We start from the raw sequence: 18,651 nt of genomic DNA, 5'->3' as shown, positions 1-18,651 counted from the left end.
TTTTTTTTTTTTTTATCTCCCAATATTTAATCTGTCGCCATCTTCAGCCGAGGAGAGAACACCTTGAGAAATTGATCGGAGGGGGGCGCCGGCACGAGCAAACGCGCGGCCCCGGGAGCATCGGGAGCGCGCACAACCTCCCCCCCCCCCCTTTTCCCATCCTTGCCTTATGCAACTGTTTCTTTCTTTATATGATTATTAAAAGGAGTCCCCTCCCCCCCCCCTCTCCACCCCCTTCCCCTCCTGCTTTCATTCACTATGTAGCAGGCTCCTTTCATTCATCTCCTCCATTCAGCTTGTACAGCCCTCCCCCCACCCCAAACCCCCCCATTTCATGAGTCAGCTTCTACAACCATCAGCTGCAAGACCTGCCATCCACCTTCATAGGACCCCATGGGGGGAGAAACCTTCCTGAGACCCCCAGCAGCCATCCCAGGGATCCACAGCTGCAAGGTTTGCATCAATCTCAGCGAAATGCATTAAAAACCAGGCTGTACATGTGTAGCATGTGTCTGCTGGGGGACCATCAATGCCATGAAGGATCTATGTACCACATTCATTATAGGATCCTATGGGGGCATCATCCACCTCCATGGGACCATGGGTGACATGTATAGCATGTATCTGCTGGGGGACGGCTATAGGGACCATCAATGCCATGAAGGATCTATGTACCACATTCATCATAGGATCCTATGGGGCCATCATCCACCTCCATGGGACCATGGGTGACATATGTAGCATGTGTCTGCTGGGGGACGGCTATAGGGACCATCAATGCCATGAAGGATCTATGTACCACATTCATCATAGGATCCTATGGGGCCATCATCCACCTCCATAGTACCATGGGTGACATGTGTAGCATGTATCTGCTGGGGGACAGCTATAGGGACCATCAATGCCATGAAGGATCTATGTACCACATTCATCATAGGATCCTATGGGGCCATCATCCACCTCCATAGTACCATGGGTGACATGTGTAGCATGTGTCTGCTGGGGGACGGCTATAGGGACCATCAATGCCATGAAGGATCTATGTACCACATTCATCATAGGATCCTATGGGGCCATCATCCACCTTCATAGGACCCTATGGGGGGAGAAACCTTCCTGAGACCCCCAGCAGCCATCACAGGGATCCACAGCTGCAAGGTTTGCATCAATCTCAGCAATATGCATTAAAAACCAGGCTGTACATGTGTAGCACGTGTCTGCTGGGGGACAGCTATAGGGACCATCAATGCCATGAAGGATCTATGTACCACATTCATCATAGGAACCTATGGGGCCATCATCCACCTCCATAGTACCATGGGTGACATGTGCAGCATGTATCTGCTGGGGGACAGCTACGGGCACCATCAATGCCATGTACCACATTCATCATAGGATCCTATGGGGCCATCATCCACCTTCATAGGACCCCATGGGGGGGGGGCCTTCCTGAGACCCCCAGAAGCCATCACAGGGATCCACAGCTGCAAGGTTTGCATCAATCTCAGCAATATGCATGAAAAAACCAGGCTGTACATGTGTAGCATGTGTCTGCTGGGGGACAGCTATAGGCTGCTTCAGGTGATGAGACTGGTCACCTGCTGTAAAATTATTCTCTATAGGACCCTAAGGGGGAGAAAGCTTCCTGAGACCCCCAGCAGCCATCACAAGGATCCAAAGCTGCAAGGTTTGCATCAATCTCACCAATATGCATTAAAAACCAGGCTGTACATGTGTAGCAGGTGTGTGCTGGGGGACAAGTATAGCACATACCTGTATCTGCTGGGGGACAGCTATAGGCACAATCAATGCCATGAGGGATCTGTGTACATTTCTCCCAACACACATTTATCATAGGATCCTATGGGGCTATCACCCACTTCCATAGGACCCTATAGGGGGAAAAACCTTCCTGAGACCCCCAGCAGCCCTCCCAGGGATCCACAGCTGCAAGGTTTGCATCAATCTCAGCAATATGCATTAAAAACCAGGCTGTACATGTGTAGCATGTGTCTGCTGGGGGACAGCTACAGGGACCATCAATGCCATGAGGACTCTGAGGATTCCTAGGACAAGCCTTCCCCACACTCCTCATTTCATGACCACAGATCTTCTCTGGAGGTTCAATTTGATTCTTTAGGAGCAAAACAAACAAATACAATTGTAGCAAAATAAATAATAGCAAAAACATTGTATCCACTTCTATCCTACTGTGATTGAACATCTGTAGCAAGTTGGAGAAGTGTCTCCATACCTGGAATAATAACCGAGATTATTGCAGTGTCTCTGTACCCCAGAATAATACCTGGGAGTATTGCAGTGTATCCGTACCCCAGAATAATACCTGGGAGTATTGCAGTGTATCCGTACCCCGGAATAATACCTGGGAGTATTGCAGTGTATCCGTACCCCGGAATAATACCTGGGAGTATTGCAGTGTATCCGTATCCCAGAATAATACCTGGGAGTATTGCAGTGTATCCGTACCCCGGAATAATACCTGGGAGTATTGCAGTGTATCCGTACCCCGGAATAATACCTGGGAGTATTGCAGTGTATCCGTATCCCAGAATAATACCTGGGAGTATTGCAGTGTATCCGTACCCCAGAATAATACCTGGGAGTATTGCAGGGTATCCGTACCCCGGAATAATACCTGAGAGTATTGCAGTGTATCCGTACCCCAAAATAATACCTGGGAGTATTGCAGTGTATCCGTACCCCAGAATAATACCTGGGAGTATTGCAGGGTATCCGTACCCCGGAATAATACCTGAGAGTATTGCAGTGTATCCGTACCCCAGAATAATAACTGAGAGTATTGCAGTGTATCCGTACCCCAAAATAATACCTGGGAGTATTGCAGTGTATCCGTACCCCGGAATAATACCTGGGAGTATTGCAGGGTATCCGTACCCCGGAATAATACCTGAGAGTATTGCAGGGTATCCGTACCCCGGAATAATACCTGAGAGTATTGCAGGGTATCCGTACCCCGGAATAATAAGTGAGAGTATTGCAGTGTATCCATACCCCAGAATAATACCTGAGAGTATTGAAGTGTATCCGTACCCCCAGAAAAATAAGTGAGAGTATTGCAGGGTATCCGTACCCCGGAATAATACCTGAGAGTATTGCAGGGTATCCGTACCCCGGAATAATAAGTGAGAGTATTGCAGTGTATCCGTACCCCGGAATAATAAGTGAGAGTATTGCAGTGTATCCGTACCCAAAAATAATAACTGGGAGTATTGCAGGGTATCCCTACCCCAGAAAAATAACTGGGAGTATTGCAGTGAATCCGTACCTCAGAATATTAACTGGGAGTATTGCAGGGTATCCATACCCCAGAATAATAACTGGGAGTATTGCAGTGTATCCGTACCCCAGAATAATAACTGGGAGTATTGCAGTGTATCCGTACCCCGGAATAATAAGTGAGAGTATTGCAGTGTATCCGTACCCCAGAATAATAACTGGGAGTATTGCAGGGTATCCGTACCCCAGAAAAATAACTGGGAGTATTGCAGTGAATCCGTACCTCAGAATATTAACTGGGAGTATTGCAGTGTATCCGTACCCCAGAATAATAACTGGGAGTATTGCAGGGTATCCGTACCCCAGAATATTAACTGGGAGTATTGCAGGGTATCCGTACCCCAGAATAATAACTGGGAGTATTGCAGTGTATCCGTACCCCAGAATATTAACTGGGAGTATTGCAGGGTATCTGTACCCCAGAATAATAACTGGGAGTATTGCAGTGTATCCGTACCCCAGAATATTAACTGGGAGTATTGCAGTGTATCCGTACCCCAGAATATTAACTGGGAGTATTGCAGGGTATCCGTACCCCAGAATAATAACTGGGAGTATTGCAGTGTATCTGTACCCCAGAATAATACCTGGGAGTATTGCAGGGTATCTGTACCCCAGAATAATACATGAGAGTATTGCAGTGTATCCGTACCCTGGAATAATACCTGAGAGTATTGCAGTGTATCCGTACCCCAGAATAATAACTGGGAGAATTGCAGTGTATCCGTACTCCAGAATAATAACTGGGAGTATTGCAGTGTATCCGTACCCCAGAATAATACCTGGGAGTATTGCAGGGTATCTGTACCCCAGAATATTAACTGGGAGAATTGCAGGGTATCCGTACCCCGGAATAATAACTGAGATTATTGCAGTGTAACTGTACCCCAGAATAATAAGTGAGAGTATTGCAGTGTATCCGTACCCTGGAATAATACCTGAGAGTATTGCAGTGTATCCGTACCCCAGAATATTAACTGGGAGAATTGCAGTGTATCCGTACTCCAGAATAATAACTGGGAGTATTGCAGTGTATCCGTACCCCAGAATAATAACTGGGAGTATTGCAGGGTATCCGTACCCCGGAATAATAACTGAGATTATTGCAGTGTTGCCGTATGCCAGAATAATAAGTGAGAGTATTGCAGTGTATCCATACCCCACAATAATACCTGAGAGTATTGCAGTGTATCCGTACCCCACAATAATACCTGAGAGTATTGCAGTGTATCCGTACCCCAGAATAATAACAGAGTATTGCAGGGTATCCATACTCCGGAATAATACCAGAGAGTATTGCAGGGTATCCGTACCCCAGAATAATAACTGGGAGTATTGCGGTGTATCCGTACCCCAGAATAATAACTGGGAGTATTGCGGTGTATCCGTACCCCAGAATAATAACAGAGTAATGCAGTGTATCCATACCCCAGAATAATACCGGAGAGTATTGCAGTGCATCCGTACCCCAGAATAATAACAGTATTGCAGGGTATCCGTACCCCGGAATAATACCTGAGAGTATTGCAGTGTATCCGTACCCCGGAATAATACCAGAGAGTATTGCAGGGTATAAGGCCTTAGATGTGGCAGCTGCATTCATTTTCTTTTTTCGCAATTTTTTTTTTAACTTTATTTTAATCCGGTGACCCACTTCCTGTCCTATAGGGTGACAACCACACTGAGCAGCATTGTTAGCCAATGACAAGGACTGCATAACACCTCCTTCTTTTCTCCATATCAGAGGGAGGTGTTTTGTAGTGCACAGAGAGCGCATGGAACAATGCTAACTGACTGCATACCAGAGGTAAAGGAAGATATCAGTGCATTGGACTGGATTGGATACAATGTACTGAGGTGTTACTGGCCAGAGTGAGGGGGGTGCTCTAATACAGGAGGTGTGTTACTGGCCAGATTGTAGGCGCTGTAATACAGGAGGTGTGTTACTGGCAAGAGTGGGGGCGCTCTAATACAGGAGGTGTGTTACTGGTCAGAGTGGGGGCGCTCTAATACAGGAGATGTGTTACTGGTCAGAGTGGGGGCGCTGTAATACAGGAGGTGTGTTACTGGTCAGAGTGGGGGCGCTCTAATACAGGAGGTGTGTTACTGGTCAGAGTGGGGGCGCTCTAATACAGGAGGTGTGTTACTGGTCAGAGTGGGGGCGCTCTAATACAGGAGGTGTGTTACTGGTCAGAGTGGGGGCGCTCTAATACAGGAGGTGTGTTAGTGGTCAGAGTGGGGGGTGCTGTAATACAGGAGGTGTGTTACTGGTCAGAGTGGGGGTGCTGTAATACAGGAGGTGTGTTCCTGGGCAGAGTGGGGGTGTTGTAATACAGGAGGTGTGTTACTGGTCAGAGTGGGGGTGCTGTAATACAGGAGGTGTGTTCCTGGGCAGAGTGGGGGTGTTGTAATACAGGAGGTGTGTTACTGGCCAGAGTGGGGGCGCTCTAATACAGGAGGTGTGTTACTGGCCACAGTGGGGGCGCTCTAATACAGGAGGTGTGTTACTGGTCAGAGTGGGGGCGCTCTAATACAGGAGATGTGTTACTGGTCAGAGTGGGGGCGCTGTAATACAGGAGGTGTGTTACTGGTCAGAGTGGGGGCGCTCTAATACAGGAGGTGTGTTACTGGTCAGAGTGGGGGCGCTCTAATACAGGAGGTGTGTTACTGGTCAGAGTGGGGGCGCTCTAATACAGGAGGTGTGTTACTGGTCAGAGTGGGGGCGCTCTAATACAGGAGGTGTGTTAGTGGTCAGAGTGGGGGGTGCTGTAATACAGGAGGTGTGTTACTGGGCAGAGTGGGGGTGCTGTAATACAGGAGGTGTGTTCCTGGGCAGAGTGGGGGTGTTGTAATACAGGAGGTGTGTTACTGGCCAGAGTGGGGGCGCTCTAATACAGGAGGTGTGTTACTGGCCACAGTGGGGGCGCTCTAATACAGGAGGTGTGTTACTGGTCAGAGTGGGGGCGCTCTAATACAGGAGGTGTGTTAGTGGTCAGAGTGGGGGGTGCTGTAATACAGGAGGTGTGTTACTGGTCAGAGTGGGGGTGCTGTAATACAGGAGGTGTGTTACTGGTCAGAGTGGGGGGTGCTGTAATACAGGAGGTGTGTTCCTGGGCAGAGTGGGGGTGTTGTAATACAGGAGGTGTGTTACTGGCCAGAGTGGGGGTGCTGTAATACAGGAGGTGTGTTCCTGGGCAGAGTGGGGGTGTTGTAATACAGGAGGTGTGTTACTGGTCAGAGTGGGGGTGCTGTAATACAGGAGGTGTGTTCCTGGGCAGAGTGGGGGTGTTGTAATACAGGAGGTGTGTTACTGGCCAGAGTGGGGGCGCTCTAATACAGGAGGTGTGTTACTGGCCACAGTGGGGGCGCTCTAATACAGGAGGTGTGTTACTGGGCAGAGTGGCAGTGCTCTAATACAGGAGGTGTGTTACTGGGCAGAGTGGGGGCGCTGTAATACAGGAAGTGTGTTACTGGGCAGAGTGGGGGCGCTCTAATACAGGAGGTGTGTTACTGGGCAGAGTGGGGGCGCTGTAATACAGGAGGTGTGTTACTGGGCAGAGTGGGGGCGCTGTAATACAGGAGGTGTGTTACTGGGCAGAGTGGGGGCGCTGTAATACAGGAGGTGTGTTACTGGCCAGAGTGGGGGCGCTCTAATACAGGAGGTGTGTTACTGGCCAGAGTGGGGGCGTTCTAATACAGGAGGTGTGTTACTGGCCAGAGTGGGGGCGCTCTAATACAGGAGGTGTGTTACTGGTCAGAGTGGGGGGCGCTGTAATACAGGAGGTGTGTTACTGGGCAGAGTGGGGGCGCTCTAATACAGGAGGTGTGTTACTGGGCAGATTGGGGGCGCTCTAATACAGGAGGTGTGTTACTGGGCAGAGTGGGGGTGCTGTAATACAGGAGGTGTGTTACTGGGCAGATTGGGGGCGCTCTAATACAGGAGGTGTGTTACTGGCCAGAGTGGGGGGCACTCTAATACAGGAGGTGTGTTACTGGCTAGAGTGGGGGGGTGCTCTAATACAGGAGGTGTGTTACTGGCCAGAGTGGGGGGCGCTCTAATACAGGAGGTGTGTTACTGTCCAGATCACCAGGTGAAAACTGAGGGGAAAAAAAGTCTCAGAAGAAAAATGAATGCAGCCGCCACATCTAATGATTGGATATTTTAGGTTTTGGTTGATAGCGGCTACAGTTCCGCCTTCTTGTTTCCTCCGATGATCTGCAGATGGATACTTTGTTGCAAGTAGATAACACGAGGAGATAGGGAATCCGGCCATTGTGTAGCTCCAAATGCTGCAAAATGCCAAATTGCTTGACGGCTGAGCTACAAACTGCATTTCTGGCATTTCTCTGGCACGGACCTTTCATTGACCCCAATTAATTATTTTTTTCCACCAAAAAAAAGACAAAGAAATGCCATCTTGTAGGAGTTACAAATCGCTGCTAGCGCTCGTCGCGGGCCGCGGACTGAGCTCTGCGCCGCTGAAAAGCCATGTAGATTGTGCGCCGAGCAGAATTGCGATAATCAGCCTTATCTGCCCTGAGGACCGAAGCCTGGCTAATGTGTCAGTAAAAATCGACTGGATACTCTTACGTCAGTCAGTTTGACGGATCTAACTGATATGGAGCAACCTGGTCTTCCTCAGGTGGGATGTGATCACCCCTCATTTTGTGACATCTGATGAAGACCAGGTTGCTCCATTACTTTTCAATTATGTAGCACCCCCCCCCCCCCATACATTATACATTTCTTTTTTTAGCAGAGACCCTAGAGAATAAAATGGCGATCATTGTCATTTTTCATGTCATACGGTATTTGCGTAGCGGTTTTTCAAACGTGATTTAAAACAAAAAAAAAAATTTAAATGAATTAAAAAAAAAAAAAAAAAAAAAAATACATACCCCAATTCTTTTGTAAAATGTTAAAGATGATTTTACGTTGAGTATATACATATAGTACTTAACATATCACGCTTTAAAATTTTGCAACGCTTTAAAAAAAAAAAAAATCAATAAAAGAAATATGTATATTTTTTTCATTTTTACATGGCCCCTAATTTATTTTTTCCTAATCACAAGAAACATTCCTTGTGATAGGAATAAGGCATGACAGGTCCTCTTTATGGAGGCATCTGGGGTCTCTAAGATCTTTTTTTAATTTGCTATAAAATTACGGAGAACCCCCCAAACATTATATACAGTGCCTTGATAAAGTACGCTTTTGGAATGGCGACAAACTGCGGTTCCTTAAAAAAATCTCCATAGGCAACGTTTTAAATGCCTTTATAGGTTACCTGTTCAGAGGAGGTCTAGGGCTAGAACTATTGCTCTCGCTCTAACGTTCGCGGCGATATCTTACATGTGTGGTGTAAACACAGTATATATGAGTGCGCAACTTACGTATGCGCTGGTTTCTGCGCGTGAATACGGAGGGATTGAGGCGCTTTACATTTTGTTTGCTTATTTATTTTACTTTTTCATTTTACACAGTCTCTTTTAAATTTATTGGTTTTTTTTTTAAATCAAATTTATTCCTATTGCAAGGAATGTATACATCCCTTGTAATAAAAAATATTGAAAAAAAATTATATATATATATATATATATATATATATATATATATATATATATATATATACACACATATACATATACACACACACATACACATATACATACACACCACCAATATAAAGGACATTCTTCCCACTGATCCCCAATGTAAGGGACATTCTTCCCACTGACCACCAATGTAAGGGACATTCTTCCCACTGACCACCAATGTAAGGGACATTCTTCCCACTGATCCCCAATGTAAGGGACATTCTTCCCACTGACCACCAATGTAAGGGACATTCTTCCCACTGATCACCAATGTAAGGAACATTCTTCCCACTGATCACCAATGTAAGGGACATTCTTCCCACTGACCACCAATGTAAGGGACATTCTTCCCACTGATCACCAATGTAAGGAACATTCTTCCCACTGATCACCAATGTAAGGGGCATTCTTCCCACTGACCACCAATGTAAGGGACATTCTTCCCACTGATCACCAATGTAAGGAACATTCTTCCCACTGATCACCAATGTAAGGGACATTCTTCCCACTGACCACCAATGTAAGGGACATTCTTCCCACTGACCACCAATGTAAGGGACATTCTTCTCACTGACCACCAATGTAAGGGACATTCTTCCCACTGATCACCAATGTAAGGGACATTCTTCCCACTGATCCCCAATGTAAGGGACATTCTTCCCACTGATCCCCAATGTAAGGGACATTCTTCCCACTGACCACCAATGTAAAGGACATTCTTCCCACTGATCACCAATGTAAGGGACATTCTTCCCACTGATCCCCAATGTAAGGGACATTCTTCCCACTGATCACCAATGTAAGGGACATTCTTCCCACTGATCACCAATGTAAGGGACATTCTTCCCACTGATCCCCAATGTAAGGGACATTCTTCCCACTGACCACCAATGTAAGGGACATTCTTCCCACTGATCACCAATGTAAGGAACATTCTTCCCACTGATCACCAATGTAAAGGACATTCTTCCCACTGATCACCAATGTAAGGGACATTCTTCCCACTGATCCCCAATGTAAGGGACATTCTTCCCACTGATCACCAATGTAAGGGACATTCTTCTCACTGACCACCAATGTAAGGGACATTCTTCTCACTGACCACCAATGTAAGGAGCATTCTTCCCACTGACCACCAATGTAAGGAGCATTCTTCCCACTGACTGACTGAGTTTTGGATCAATCAAGGATGAAGAGATGGTGGAGATATGGACAGATACTAGAGAGTAGTAGGACCAGTAAAGGATGGACAGACAATGGAGAGATGGACAAAGGTATGATGGAAAGATGGCTGGTTAAAGGATGGATAGATGGACAGATAAAGGAGGAAATGGGAATAGATATAACAATTTTTATAAGGGGTTTCATGAGAATTAGGGATTATTTCCAGGGTTCATCTGGGGTACAAAGGCTGACCAAGTCTGGTACAGACTAATAAATCTATAAAGCCTGGTATGGGAAGACCAGAGGAGTTTTGGATGGATCAAGGATGAAGAGGTGGTGGAGATATGGATGGATGCTGGAGAGAAGTGGGACCAGTAAAGGATGGACAGACGGACTGAGGTATAATGGAAAGATGGTTGGTTAAAGGAAGGAACGATGGAGAGATAAAGGAGGAAATAGGTTAGGGTTCCTCTCCCCTAGATATAATAATTTTTATAAGGGGTTTCCTGAGAATTTATCATTATTTTTAGAGTTCCTCTGGGGTACATAGGTTTACAAAGTCTGGTAAAGACTTAAAAGTCTATAAAGTCTGGGATAGGAAGACCAGAGGGTTCCGCTTCCCCTTCCCTAGATATAATATTTTTTTCTAAGGGCTTAGCTGAGAATTAAGTATTATTTCCAGGGTTCCTCTGAGGTCCAAAGGTTGGCAAAGTCATGTATAGGAAGACCAGAGGAGTTTTATATCAAGGATGAAAAGGTGGTGGAGATATGGATGGATGCTAGAGAGTAGTAGGACCAGTAAAGGATGGACAGACGATGGAGAGATGGATCAAGGTATGATGGAAAGATGGTTGGTTAAAGGATGGAACCATGGACAGATAAAGGAGGAGATAGGTTAGGGTTCCTCTCCCCTAGATATAATAATTTTTATAAGGGGTTTCCTGAGAATTTAGCATTACTTTTAGGGTTCCTCAGGGGGACCTAGGTTTACAAAGTCTGGTAAAGACTTAAAAGTCTATAAAGTCTAGGATAGGAAGACCAGAGGAGTTTTGGATGGATCAAGGATGAAGAGGTGGTGGAGATATGGATGGATGCTAGAGAGTAGTAGGACCAGTAAAGGATGGACAGACAATGGAGAGATGGACCAAGGTATGATGGAAAGATGGTTGGTTAAAGGATGGAAAGATGGACAGATAAAGGAGGAATAGGTTAGGGTTCCTCTCCCCTAGATATAATATTTTTATAAGGGGTTTCCTGAGAATTTAGCATTATTTTTAGGGTTTCTCTGGGGTACATAGGTTTACAAAGTCTGGTAAAGACTTAAAAGTCTATAAAGTCTGGGATAGGAAGACCAGAGGGTTCCGCTTCCCCTTCCCTAGATATAATATTTTTTTCGAAGGGCTTGGCTGAGAATTAAGTATTATTTCCAGGGTTCCTCTGAGGTCCAAAGGTTGACAAAGTCATGTATAGGAAGACCAGAGGAGTTTTATATCAAGGATGAAGAGGTGGTGGAGATATGGATGGATGCTAGAGAGTAGTGGGACCAGTAAAGGATGGACAGACAATAGAGATATGGACCAAGGTATGATGGAAAGATGGTTGGTTAAAGGATGGAAAGATGGACAGACAAAGGAAGGAATGGGAATAGAATAGATATAGCTTCCTGAGAATTAGGGATTATTTCCAGGGTTCATCTGGGGTACATAGGTTTACAAAGTCTGGTAAAGACTTAAAAGTCTATAAAGTCTGGGATAGGAAGACCAGAGGAGTTTTGGATGGATCAAAGATGAAGAGGTGGTGGAGATATGGATGGATGCTAGAGAGTAGTAGGACCAGTCAAGGATGGACAGACAATGGAGAGATGGACCAAGGTATGATGGAAAGATGGCTGGTTAAAGGATGGAAAGATGGACGGACAAAGGAGGGAATAGAATAGATATAACCATTTTTATAAGGAGTTTCCTGAGAATTAGGGATTATCTCCAGGGTTCATCTGGGGTACAAAGGCTGACCAAGTCTGGTACAGACTAATAAATCTATAAAGTCTGGTATGGGAAGACCAGAGGAGTTTGTCATCTACTCTACATTGCAGTGATGGAGCTGTCCAGGAAGAAGGTTCTGAATTTTGTTCTTCCCCTCCAGCCCTTGTCTTCCTATTCATAGACTTGCACTTTCTCAGAAAGCCAGCTGATCAGACAGGTACGCGGAGAGTAGGAAATCCCTGGAGTTTGATAATTAAAGAGCATTTCTTAGAACTGACAGACCTGGAAACAGAGGAGCTTGGCTTGATTAGACTGGGAATGTGAGATGAGAGATACAATTAACATAAAGCAGAGTTTCCTGTTTAGAAGCCTGGAGCTCCCTGATTAGCTTTGCATCCCTGTAATGGATGGCTAAGTGTGCCCAGCACCAGAACCCTTTCTTCTGAAGTTCTGACAGCCCAATATTCTCTGAAGCAGGGCTGGGTTTTCATCATGGGGTCCTGTAGTGCCCAGAACAAAAACCCCTCTACTTGAGCCAACCTTTCCACTATGTATTTTCTTATTTAACGGGTTCTGGCCTGCTTATAGCATATACAGTATCTCATAAAAGTGAGTACACCCCTCACATTTTTGTTTTTTTATTCTATCTTTTCATGTGACAACACTGAAGAAATGACACTTTGCTACAATGTAAAGTAGTGAGTGCACAGCTTGTATAACAGTGTAAATTTACTGTCCCCTCAAAATAACTCAACACACAGCCATTAGACCCCGTTCACACTGGGGCGACCTGGTCGCCTGACAGGTCACCGTAGGTCGCCTGCCATAGAGAAGCTGTGGACCCATTCTAATAGGAGCGACACAAGTCGCTCCGACTTAGAAAAAGGGTCCGGAGCTTCTTTGGGGCGACCTGGAGCGACCTGCATTGACTTTAATGATATGAAGTCAGTGCCGGCCACTCCGAGGTCGCGGTGCGAGCTGCGCACCGCGACCTGTGAGGTCGCCCCGGCAAGTAGCGTCGCCCCAGTGTGAACAGGGTCTTAATGTCTAAACCACTGGCAACAAAAGTCAGTACACCCCTAAGTGACAATGTCCAAACTGGGCCCAATTAGCAATTTTCCCTCCCCCGGTGTCATGTGACTCGTTAGTGTTACAAGGTCTCAGGTGTGAATGGGGAGCAGGTGTGTTACATTTGGTGTTATCGCTCTCACTCTCTCATACTGGTCACTGGAAGTTCAAAATAGCATCTCATGGCAAAGAACGTCTAAAATTTGGATTTCAAATAGAATAAATTCAAATTTGAATACAATAGAAAAGAATAAAGTAATAAAAAAAAAAAATGAAGAATAGAATAAAATGTAACCTTCTTCTGAAATTCAAATTTTGAATAGAATAGAAAAGAAAATAAAATAAAATAATAGAATAGAAATAATAGAATAGAATAAACATTAGAAAAGATTAGAATAGAATAAATATAACAATATGACTGTTTTCCGAAATTCAAATTTCGAACAGAATAAATTTGAATTTGAATAGAAAAGAATATAATAGAAAAGAAAAGAATAGAAAAAAAAAGAAAATAGAAAAAAAAAAAAAAAAAAAACAATAGAATTAAATGGAATAGAAAGAATAGCACCATCTTCCAAAATTCAAATTTTGAATAGAATAAATTTGATTTGAATGCAATCTGAATGGAATTTTATCTGAATTCGAATAAACTAAACAAACTCCGAAAATGAATAAAACGAGTTCATGGAAATACTAAATCAAAACAAAACAAATTTTTTCGTTCTGCATGTCTTCTGTCCGGACAGACTGTGCTAGTTGGACAAGATGGCCCCTCTGGGCGGACTTCTGTGCAACTTCACAGGCTAATCCACATTCCATCTCGTGGACGTTGGAATTGGGCACATGCTAATGGGCGTACCAGCGCACGTACCCGTGTGCTTACCCGTGCGCATCGGTTCGCTCACGCGCACTCGTGACAGATGGTGGCGCCAAATGGGCTATTTAATCTGAGCTAGACCTCGGCTTCAGGGCTGCTTTGTCTTCAGCCATCCGTTCCGTGTGACCGGAGACCCTGTGTGTCCGTATCCGGACTGGCATAGTCCTGATTCCTCCGCCTTCACTGACCCCGGCTTATCTCCTGACCACTGCTTCTGATCAGCTCCTGACCCCCGGCTTATCTCCTGACCACTGCTTCTGATCAGCTCCTGACCCCCGGCTTTTTTCCTGACCACTGCTTCCGATCAGCTCCTGACCCTCGGCTTGTCTTCTGACCACTGCTTCTGATCAGCTCCTGACCCCCGGCTTGGACCTTGACCACGCTCTTGCCTGTGCTTCTCTACCTGATCTTTCCTGCCAGTGAATGACCCCACCTGCCTGCTATCCCTCCTGCTGACACCGGTACCTGCCTACCATCCAGCTGTGCCTGCTTGTCTACTGCCTGCTGCCAGTATATACCGCTTCAGTCTGCTGCCCCACCAGCTGCCATTCAGCTTACCGCTTTCACTGAAGACCACTGACTTCTACCCCTGCCTGGTGTGGACACCTGGTCTGCTGCTATCAAGGCCTACAGGCACTCATGTGACTTTGAACTCCTGCACCCCATGTTTACACTATCAGGGGCCCCCGAGTCAGAGGTGTAAGAGAAGAGAATTTTGGGCGCATTCTTCTTTGTGGAATTGTTTTCATTCAGCAACGCTGGGGAGTTTTCAAGCATGAATGGACTGTTTAAGGTCATGCCACAGTATCTCAATTGGATTTAGGTCCGGACTTTGACTAGGCCACTCCAAAACCTTAATTTTTTTTTTTTATCCATTCAGAGGTGGATCTGCTGGTATGTTTCGGGTCTTTGTCCTCCTGCATAACCCAAGTGCTCTTGAGCTTGAGGTCAGGAACTGATGGCGGGACATTGTCCTTCAGGATTTTTTGGTAGAGCGCCGAATTTATGGTTCCATTAATAATGGCGAGTCGTCCACTCCCAGACCTTCCCCCTACCACCACCATGTCTGACTGGTGGGATGATGTTCTTTTTAGGAAATGCTGTGTCAGTTTTACGCCAGATGTAACGGGACGCACACCTTCCAAAAAGTTCAACTTTTGTCACATCAGTCCACAGAATATTTGCCCAAAAGTCTTGGAGATGGTCCAAATGCTTTTTGGCAAATGTGAAACGAGCCGTTGTGTTCTTTTTGGTCAGCAGTGGCTTTGGCCTTGAAACTCTTCCATGGGCACCATTTTTGCCCAGTCTCTTTCTTATTAAGTCATGAATACTGACCTTACCTGAGGTATGTGAGGCCCACAGTTCTTTAGATGTTGTTCTGGGTTCTATTATGACCTCCTGGATGAGTCGTTGTTGTGCTCTTGGAGTCATTTTGGTAGGCCGGCCACTCTTTGGAAGGTTCACCGCTGTTTCAAGTTTTCTCCATTTGTGGATAATGGCACTCACTGTGGTTCGCTGGAGTCCCAAAGCCTTGGAAATGGCTTTCTAACCCTTTCCAGGCTGTTCTCATCTGTACCTCCTGGATGAGATGTTGTTTTGGTAGGCCAGCCAATCCTGGAAAGGTTCACCACTGTTCCAAGTTTTCTCCATTTGTGGATAATGACTCTCACTGTGGTTGACTGGTGTCCCAAAGCCTTAGAAATTGCTTTCTAACCCTTTCCAGGCTGTTCTCATCTGTTTCTTTAGACTGCAGCATGATGTGTTGCTTTTTTGCAAACATTTAGGGTCCATTTACACCTGAGCGTATTGTTTTTAGGAGTTTTTTTGGGCGTTTTTCATGTGTTTTTTTGGGCATTTTTGAGGCGTTTTTCAGACTTTTTTTGTAGGTGTTTGGAAGAAGGCATTGACATCCAACAATGACATTTAACAAAAACTATTGTAATCTGCCAAAAAACAAGCTCATGTACTGTACTTTTTTGAGCTTCAGGCTACAAAACTCTCACATGTGAACAGGGGCCATTGTAATGAATGGGACTTTGCTTGTTGGGCGTTTTGAGACTTAAGAGCTGTTTCAGGGGCTGAAAAAACGCTCAGGTGTGAACAGGGCCTTAGCGTGCTTTAGGGTCCTTTCACACGAGTGGTGCGCCCGGCAGACTCTGTTTTTCTCAGCGGGGATCGATCCCCGCTGAGCAGGTAGATGACAGCTCCTTCTCTGATCTGTGTGCAGAGAAGGAGCTGTCAGAGCCCCGCTCTCCTCTATGGGAGATCGGATGAAAACGGACAGCCTGTCCGGTTTCATCCAATTCTTTCCAATCCTCCAGATGGATGGAAAATAGGGTTTCCATCCTTTCAGATTTCACGGACAGGATCGGATCGGATAGCAGCGGGTGTCGGCATGTGACCACTGACATCTGCTGCTCTATAGAGGTACATGGAGCATCTGATCAGGTCCGCCTGAAAAACTGACAGGCAGACCGGATTGGAAAGCCCGTGTAAAAGGGGCCTTACTCTGTCAGACAGCTTCTATTTAAGTGCTTTCTTGATTCAACAGGTCTGGCAGTAATCAGGCCTGGGTGTGGCAAGTGGAATTTACCTCAGCTTTCCAAAAGAAATGGTTAATAACAGCTCATTCATGATTTAGTAAAAGGAGGGGGGGGGAGGGGATTACTTTTTCACATGCCAGGCAGATGTGGACAGCTTTTTCCTCCAAATTAATGAAATTATCATTTAAAAACTGCATTTTGTATTTACTCGGGTTGTTTTGTGTAATAATAAAATTAGTTTGATGATCTAAATCTTTGAAGTGTGACAAATATGCAAAAAATAAAAAAATCAGGAAGTGGCAAAAACAAGGTGGACTTCACCTGGATACACTAAATAGTTGTAATGAGGGGTACAGCTTTACTAACACATGGTGAGAGTGGAAAACTGGGTTGGGTAGTTGTTGGGGTTTGTTTTACCTTTATTACTGAAATCAGTTTATCACTTCTACAAGAAAAGAGCTGAAACGTCTTCACCTGATATGACTGCGTAACAATTTCATTACCATATTATCCAGCCGGCATTATAGCTGTTGTCTCAGTTCTGCAATGTAGACATTACAAGCTCAGGATGTATGGAGGAGCCTATATAGAGGAATGGACATGTGAGAGTCATGGTGTCACCCATCCATCTCCGTCTTATTCCATGACTGTAAATATAGATTCCAATTCTTTAGAGAGAGAGGGGGGGGAAGAGGAGAGAGGAGAGAGAGAGAGAGAGAGAGGGGGGGGGGGAGGAGAGAGCGAGAGAGAGAGAGAGGGGGGGAGGAGAGAGAGAGAGAGAGAGAGAGAGAGGAGAGGGAGAAAGAGAGATAGGGGGATGGAGAGAGAAAGAGCCATAACCCTTATTCTAGCCATAACCTTAACCCTAGCCTAACACCAGCCATAACTCTAACCACAACCCTACACCTAGCCATAACCTCACTAAACCACAAAGTCACATGACAAGTTGCCCCACAGGTTTCCCAACAAGAATTATTCATATCTGTGTGACTTAAATTAGTTTCTGCACTACTTTGGTCCGACTTTCATGCGTTGTGATGGCCAAAGTTGTGGCCCTAACCCTAGCCATAACCCTAACACTAGCCTAACCCCAACTATGACCTTAACCCTAGCCTGATTCCTATCCATAACCCGAACCATGACCTTAACCCTAGCCTATCTCTAGCCATAACCCTAACCCTCACCTAACCCTAGCCATAAACCTAACCCTAGCCATAACCCTAACCCTAGTCTAATTCCTATCCATAACCCTAGCCATAATTCTAACTATAGCACAACCCCAGCCATAACCCTAACCCTAGCCATAATTCTAACCCCCTCCAAACCATAGCCATAACTCTAACCATAGCCCAACCCTAGCCCTTGCCTTACCCTAGCCCTTGCCTAACCCTAGCCATAACTCTAACCATAGCCTAACCCTAATGGTTTTTGCTAGGGTTAGTCAAGGGTTAGGGTTATGGTTAGGATTAGTCTAAGGTTATGGCTAGGACTAGGGTTATGGCAAGGGTTAGGGTTATGGCAAGGGTTGGGCTATGGTTAGGGTTATGGTTAGGGTTAGGTTATGGTTAGAGTTATGGCTAGGGTTAGGTGGGGGTTAGGGTTATGGCTAGGGTTGGGCTTTGGTTAGAGTTATGGCTAGGGTAGGCTAGGGTTATGGATAGGAATTAGGCTAGGGTTAGGGTTATGGCAAGGGTTGGGGTCTGGCTAATGTTATGGTTAGGCTAGTGTTAGGTTTATGGCTAGGGTTATGGCTAGGGCTAGGCGAGAGTTAGGGTTATGGCTAGTGTTAGGCTAGGGTTATGGCTTGGGTTAGGGTTTTGGCTAGGGTTAGGGTTATGGCTAGGGTTAGGGTAGGGTTAGGGCTAGGGCTAGGATTATGCCCATCATTAGGCTAGGGTTAGAGTTTTTCCTAGGGTTAGGCAAGGGTTAGGGTTATGGCTAGGATTAGGCTAAGGTTAGAGTTAGGGTTGTGGCTAGGGTTGGTGTCCGGCTAGTGTTAGGTTTATGGCTAGGGTTAGGATTATGCCCATCGTTAGCCTAGGGTTATGGCTAGGGTTTAGGGCTAAAGCTAGGGTTAGGATTATGCCCATCGTTAGGC

This window comes from Pelophylax lessonae (assembly GCF_965119305.1).
Source record: "Pelophylax lessonae genome assembly, chromosome: 7".
NCBI lineage: Eukaryota > Metazoa > Chordata > Amphibia > Anura > Ranidae > Pelophylax > Pelophylax lessonae.
The sequence above is the reverse complement of the archived record's forward strand: the minus strand, read 5'-3'. Positions refer to the sequence as shown.